The sequence below is a fragment of the Nicotiana sylvestris genome, chromosome 10, assembly GCF_000393655.2.
Source record: "Nicotiana sylvestris chromosome 10, ASM39365v2, whole genome shotgun sequence".
Taxonomy (NCBI): domain Eukaryota; kingdom Viridiplantae; phylum Streptophyta; class Magnoliopsida; order Solanales; family Solanaceae; genus Nicotiana; species Nicotiana sylvestris.
In genome coordinates, this window is record NC_091066.1 from 9,798,781 (window position 1) to 9,806,815 (window position 8,035).

Genomic DNA, 8,035 nt, shown 5'->3' on the forward strand with positions numbered 1-8,035 from the left:
TGTCCCAAGTCATCGGTTTATTTTAAATCCCAAATCGAGGAAATTTCGACTTTTCTTTTGAAGTCTGCGAACCAGAAATTATGAATAAGGAATTTTGTTAACCCGAGGGAAGGTGTTAGGCACCCCCGGATTCCGTGGTTCTAGCACGGTCGCTTAAACTATTAAAATTGGCCTATTATCTGATTTTAATACATGATTTAACCTATGGTACATTTTAACTTATTAAACCGCTTTTAATTATTTATTTTTTAGGAAGATTCAACGTTATTTAAAACACGCCTTGAACCACGCCACATGAAATGCACCCGCGATCCATGACACATTTTATGTAACGTTGTTGAGAATTGGAGTTGGGTCATATGAAATGCACACCCGAGTTTAAGGAAATTGATTTAAATAGCGCGCCTAAAGCAACTACGCACTTTCAAGTTTGCGAGGGCCATGGAAAATTCAACTAATGACACACCTCGATTCTAAATTAAAAGAATTTTATTATTCGAAGTTATTATAATCGGGTTACATGAAATGCACCCCCGAATTTGGAAATTAGGCATCATGACTATGTCACAAGCGTCGTACCCATAATCACGATGGTTTATTAAATTGCGCCTAAAGCAATCTACGATGTTCATGAATTATTTCTTAAACTATTTTTGAGATTATTGTGAGGCCAAGAGTTAAGGAGAGATGGTGGAACATGGGTCTGTTGCTCTTACTAAATTGACAGAAACCATTTTGGCCCAGACAAATTAAAATTAATCATGGTACAATTAGTCATTTTCAGTATTACATACTTCATTAAACAAGCTCAATTCCTTTTAAATCTAATTAACACTCATGACCCAAATATACAAAATGTGCAACCAAGACATCGTCTTTAACATGTACAAATTATTCCATATCAAATTTAATAAAAAAATGTGCTTTCCAACTACTACACACGACTTTAGATAAAATACACCATTAATCCTAAGATGCTCAACAATCAAACACTTTTTGTCCAAAGTCCAAACAAAGTCGTTTGGACATGAGTGTCATTTTGAATATTATTTTTTTTAAAAAATAATAAATAAATAAATAATCAAATAAGTGTTATTTCAAAATACGTCTTACAAAAGCTCAAGCAAAGATAAAACAAAGACAGAATTTTTTCATGATTATTTTCTTATTTATTCAAAACTTTCAATATGGCTTTCTACATTAATCAACTAGATACTATCAAACCAAACTCCAATTTTGCAATTGAACATGGAAGAAACATTCAGTATACACGTGAAGTAATAAATAACTGAGATATCATGGCAGCATGACATTCAACAGTGCTTACATTATTTGAAAGCCACATACACGTACTGTTGCGACCAAAACACTTACGCAAGTGTACGCGATCGACAAGTAATATAGTAGTAAGTAAAGTATCGTTCCCACGAGGAATTGTGATCAACTTCTCGACTGGTGTAGACTCAAACAATTATCAATTTATGCTATGTTATTACAAAATATTTAAAGAACCAATTTACAACTTACTTAATAATTGCACAGTAATTCAATACAAAATTACTACACCAATTTCACAATATGTTTATAACAATTTGGATAAAGATATTCTCGGGTCATGGACTTGCTAGAGATCATACTACTATTTTAGCTTAAGATTGATTTATTAAATTATCCGGGTTATTGATTATAGGGTTAATAATATTCATAAGAATCTTTCGAGTTCTTATGCATCTATTCAAGTTAAATTAATACCTATATGTCTATGGTATTAATATTAACTCAAATGCATTTACAAATCCTATTTCTCAACCAAGCAAGACAATTAAGTATAGTTCTATCTTAATTGCGAATCTTTCACCCGATGCCCAGGATCCGGATCTTGCTCTATTTGATTCTATATGCAACCAAGAATTTTCTTTTTCAAGTTTAATTCAAGATTCGTAAATAATATTTCAATGTTAGCTACGCAGTAAAATAATTAGAAGTAGAATCAAATAAACAACCCATAACGATAGATTCAAGATCTTCAATCTAAGCTTCAAACAACAAGATCATCTAACATCCATGACCCAAGAATATTAGAGTTTTTAGCTACTCATAATCATATAAAAATCAACAAAAGTCTTAAACATAATATTAACAAACAAATAGAGGAAAATTTAGAAGAACTCTTTGAATCCTTGCTCCAAGATGTTGTTCTTCTTCTCCTTTCTTAGCTCCAAGATGAAGCTCCTCCTTCACTTTCTCTCTCTAAAATTATTTCTTCCTCTAAAAAGCTGATCTACCTAATAATGGAGCTCTTGCTTTATGTAAGTTGAGTGGGATTAAGAAGGAATTCCAATTTTACCCCTAAATAAAGTCTCTCCGGATAGGACACGTGCGAACTATCGCGCGAAGTTTGAAAGTTCGCGCGCTTCTGTTGGCTTCCAGGCAAAAACACTCGCGAACTATTGCGCGAAATTTGGAACTTCGCGCAGTAGTTCGCGCACTTCAGTAGCTCGATTTTGTCCATTTTTTCGTCTCGCCCTTGCGCACACTCGACTCCTAGGGGGTTGTTCTTACTCATAAATCATTCCAATCTCCTCTTGAAAGCATAATTTAGGCACCTCATCCTGCAATATATACAGATCACAATTAGAGCCTATTTTTCATCAATTAACCATAATATGCCATCGGAATATAATCAAGCGGAAGCATAAACAATAGCTAAATCACCTAGATTTCGCCTATTATCACGTACCTTAACAATAGTAGTGTAGATTAGAAATATCCAAATTGCAACCACAAAAAGAAAGATTGGAGCTCAGCAAGAGTAGTGACAATAGATTTGACAACCCTTTTTTATCACCAGAATAATGTCGAGTAACCCAGAAAATTGAAACAAATAACCCAACAGTCTTGAATAGATTTATTTTTTGATTTTTCAGAAAGCTTTCTGCCAGGGTATTCTTTAGAGGAGAGACAAATGAGAGTTAATGTGTGTGTGTTCTTTATGCAGGTGAGAGGTGAAGGAAATAGAGGCTGACTTGGGTTTTGCTGGTTTTGTTCTTGTGTGTGAGAGATGAAAGATGAAAGAAGAAGAGCCGAGCTCTTTTGCGCCATTTTATATTCCCCCCCCCCCCAAAGTGAGGTCTTGATATGTGTGTTATATATATATAGAGAATGATGAAGGAGTGAGTGAAGTAAATATTTTTTTGGGGGGAGAGTGGAGAACATGAGTGTAGAAAGTGGGAAGAGTGGGTAGTGAGTGGAGAAAGTGGGGAAGGTGGGTGGGGAAAGTGGGTAGTGAGTGGAGAAAGTGGGTTGTGGGTGGAGAAAGTGGGTAGTAAGTGGAGAAAGTGGGTGGATAAAGTGGGGAAAGAATGGAGAAAGTGGGGAAAATAGGTAGTGAGTGGAAAAAGTGGGAATAAATTCAAACACGGTCAAAAATTAGTTGCTTACAGGAGCTGATGCAGCCCATTCACATATATAGTGAGATTGAGGAGCTACTTCGTGCTAAGGACAAGGAACTTGAGTTAGGAAAGGGGGTCGCTATAGAGTGCCACCGTCTTCAGGTAAAGGTGTTGTCGTTGCAAGCCGAACTCGATCAGAATGCTGCCAGAGTTGAGGCTTTGAGTGTAGAATGGATGGGGAAGTTAGCCGAGATGGAGAGAAAAGTAACCGAGTTGGAGAATGCTGAGAACCCTCGGGCGTCGGCTTTAGCAAGGGCTACGGCGTTGGAGGACAGTATCCGCGTCCTTCAGTCTGAGTAGGAGTCCGAGAGGGCAACACCCATACTAAGGGAGGGGAGGCTTGAAGAGCGCATCGGTGAGATCGATCGGGAGGATTCGAGCCTAGGGGATCGGGTTGTGGCGCTTGACGCTGAGAGGGCGCAATTGTTAGCTCAAGTTGAATCTGCCTCTACCGTTGTTCCTCGTCAATTGCATGAGCTTTGGGTCCATGCCGAGGCCCAACGAGATATATACAAAGATTTTTGGGAGGCATGCAATGTTTCTGAGGCTGCTTATGAAGAAGCACGGGTGAAGGCACAAGAGACTCGTGTCAACTGCGACTACGACCCTGCTACACCGGAGGCCGGTGAGGAGGCTGACGTTGAAGAGGAGTTCCTTGAGGACAATGATGGGGAGAACGGCGGTGATGACGCCGAGTGAAAAGTTGTTGCGGTTTAGTATTTATTATTATTTTTATGTTCATTTTTATCTTTTTTGTCGGGCTCGTTTTGGCCTTTTGTAATGTGCGGCTGTTGCGCACGTATATATAAATAAAAAAGTTGTTTCGCCTTTGTATATCCTTTGATTTTCTTTTCCTTCACCTTACTTGTTACATCTTTTTGTTTTGGCGTAGACCTTCGGATTTTTGTGTGGCGAGTCCCTGATTTTTCGATTTAGGAATTCGAACTTGACTGGATTAAGTAGGGTTTCGTTACGTGAGTCCGAATGGAGCTACTTCGGACGTGCACATTCGGGCGAGATTTATTTCTAATTTGTCGCTTTAGGCGGTATCATCCTTGATTCTAACGAGGTTGAATTCGGAACCGTCCTTTCGGTCAAAGCTTTTTTGACTCGAACATTCGAGTGGGATTAAGTTTAGACTTGCTGACTTAGGCGGAATTAATTTTTTAGTGTGTACTTGAGCGGGGTTGAGTTTGGAACCGCCGTCTAGAGCGAGGCCAATTTCTAACTTTATTTGAACGAGTTCGAATTTGGAGTCATTGTTTTGGGCGAAGTCGATTTCTGACTTATACTTGAATGACGTCGGCCTTTTCCTTTTATTTGACTATGGCCGACGACCGTAAAAGGTGTTGTTCCAAACGAGGTCGGACTGTGACCTACTTGTTTTGACAATGGCCGGTGGCCGTAAAAGTGTTATTTTTAGCAAGATCGAAATAGTAACCTATTCGATTCGGTGATGGCCAGTGGCCATAAGGGTGTTATTTCGAACTAAAGTCGAAATGTTAACCCGTTGTAATTCGAGCGAGGTAGAATTCTTCTTTTGACGGTGGCCGTTGGCCATATGGGTGTTATTTCGAGCTAAGGTCGAAATGTTAACTTGTTGTAATTCGAGCGAGGCCGAATTCTTCTTTTGGCGCTGACCGTTGGACGTAGGGGTATTATTTTGAGCTAAGGTCGAAATGTTAACCCGTTGTAATTCGAGTGAGGTCGAATTCTCCTTTTGGCGGTAGCCGTTGGCCGTAGGGGTGTTATTTCGAGCTAAAGTCGAAATGTTAACTTGTTGTAATTCGAGCGAGGTCAATTTTTTCTTTTGGCAGTGGTCGTTGGCCATATGGGTGTTATTTCGAGCTAAGGTCGAAATGTTAACCTGTTATAATTCGAGCGAGGTCGAATTCTTCTTTTGGCGGTGGCAATTGGCCGTAGGGGTGTTATTTCGCACTAAGGTCGAAATATTAACTCGTTGTCTCAGCTTTGTTTTTACTGGAGAATATTGGGTATTCCCTGGGTAAGTCCCAATTTTGCTTAGCTTCTGCGTTTCCTGGGTGAGTCCCTGTTTGCTTTTGTGCACTTGCATTGGAGAATACTATGCGTTTCCTGGGTGAGTCCTAGTTTACTTTTGTGCGCTTCGTGGGTGAGTCCCAGTTTAGCTTTACTTCATATGTATTGGAGGATATCTTAGTGGAGAGTACAAAATATTGCTCTATTTCATTTACTAGAGAATGTTATACATGTTTGTTCCATGCATATATTAGAGAAGTTTCCATGTATCTAGTCCTTTCATCGCCCGGCCTGGTGAAGCAGTCGGCAGGCGGGGTGATGAATCATACTTGAACTTCGAGACGTCCCTTTTGTCGCCTCGCCAGAAATCTCCCCGAGAAAACCCAATTAGAACAAAACCCGGGTGGGGGAAAAAGGGTACGACTTGAGGGCGTGCTTTTTACGAAGTTGAAGTATTTGAGGTGGGCAACATTTTAATTGTTTTGTAGTAGCTTTCCTTCCATTGTTTCTACTTGGAATGCTCATTTGCTTGCTTGCCCATGCGAGTGCTCGCATTCCTGTTTGAACCAACACAAGAGTGAAGATAAACCAAAACGAAATTTTTCGTTACCTCGACCCAACGAGTAAGTGAAAGAATGAGTGACATTGTAGTGTTACTCGCTTCGCCTGGTGCTCGAATGGTGGTTTCAGATTTAGCGGCAGTGTTGGGCTCCATCGGTAACAACATCTATGCTTCGCATGGGTTGGATCCACCTCACTCGCTAAAGTGGTGAAATCGAGTCCTAGTCCAATCTCGTTCGATTTGTACCAATAACAAGGGAAACATGTCATACTTCGTTCATAGACCATTCGATGTGTGGGAGAATGTAAAAATAGGGTAGGATGTGCCCATTTTTTCAAAAGACAGCGCAACAAGCTGTCGTCCCCTCTCAAGGGGTGGGAATGCGGGTCAATATATAAGGTAAATACGTCAAATGGGGTTGTGGTCATGCCAGATGACCGTAATCCTATTTTGATAGTGCGTACATCATGCCAAACCCATCGTTACAGGCGAGACGTGGGTTTTGCATAGACATTGGTTATAACTTCTTCTTTATGTAGCAACCTGACCTAGATTGGTACGGTTGTCTCGAAGGCTTACTTACCGCTCTTTCGAGTTAGTAGTGACATTTCGCCGGTTCTAGATCTAAAAGAAACTAAGAAATTTGGCTAAGAAATCCCCACAAACGACGCCAAATTGTTTGACCAAAAAGTATTAAACCCTTTTGTCAAACTAATTATCAAGATATAGAAGGTAAATCTTAGTCAAACATAATTAATTCTAGATCCAAATATGTTGAATACGAAAATCGAAGAAGAACAAGAATGTGTAATATTTCTTAGTATAATTATTGTACATCGAATATGAATGATAGGCTTACATCTAAGACAGATTTGCACCATGATCATGGAAGTAAGGAAGGAGAAGAGAAGAAACTGTGGGTGACGAAGAGATTCCCTTTATTGACTCTATCGTAGAACCATCCCCCATTTCTCTGGGCTCAGCTCCCCTATATATATTAGCAATTTTCCCTTTTATCCAATGGTCTTTGATCGACGTACTTTCTCATGACTGTACCCTTCATCGCTCACTCAAACATTACGCTTGTTCTGCAATATAAGCTTTCCGACGATTTGACCCCGGCAGTAACCGAGATGCTCTTTGCTATCATGCCACATGGGCGTGATTACGGCTTGGGCGACCCCTTGTCGTTCCTTCTAAGAACAACCATCTTATGATCAGATTTTGACCCATACAATTGTTAGTTATTTGTGTCACAATCCAGCTTCCTATGGGGAATGTGTATCGGCTGGGCAACTTGCCCTTAGGAAGTAAAACGCTTGTCTTTGACTAGGTATATATTAATATTCCGTTTGGTTTTACTTGTGTATTATATTAAAAATATATTTTTACTTTTACTTATTTATTTTAGCAAATCAAGAGAAAAAAATACTTTTTTCCAATTATACACTTATCATTAACTACTCATTTTTCAAATTATTTTCCAAATCTTTTTAAAATGCTATAATTATTATGAGTATTATGCTAAAATATGCACTTCATTTATTATTTCTTAAGAGTAGTGCAAAGATCATTGTAAACAAGTAAAAGTGAAAGAAGGAGTATACTAAACCATTTAAATACAGTGATTGATTGATAAATTAAACTAAGATTACATAGTACTTCCTTCGGTCCAAAATAAGTGATTTTTTGGCTTTTTTCTTGTAGTCCAAAATAAGTGATTTTTCCAGATTTCAAGAATGGATTAATTATTTTTTCCTACATTGCCCTTGGAGTAAATAATGTTGGAGTATGTGTTAGGAGTGTTTATGTGAAGATATAGTAAATGTTAATATGATCAATTTCATTGCTAATTAATGTTAAAAGTTGAATTCCTTAATATGTGTGAAAACAACAAAAAAAATCACTTATATTGGATCGGATGGAGTAATTAGCATGGTAAGAATTATGGTGAGGTATAATCCCGCCACTTTTAATTAAAGATCTTGTCTTTGAAAATAAAAAAATTATGATCGGCATTCGG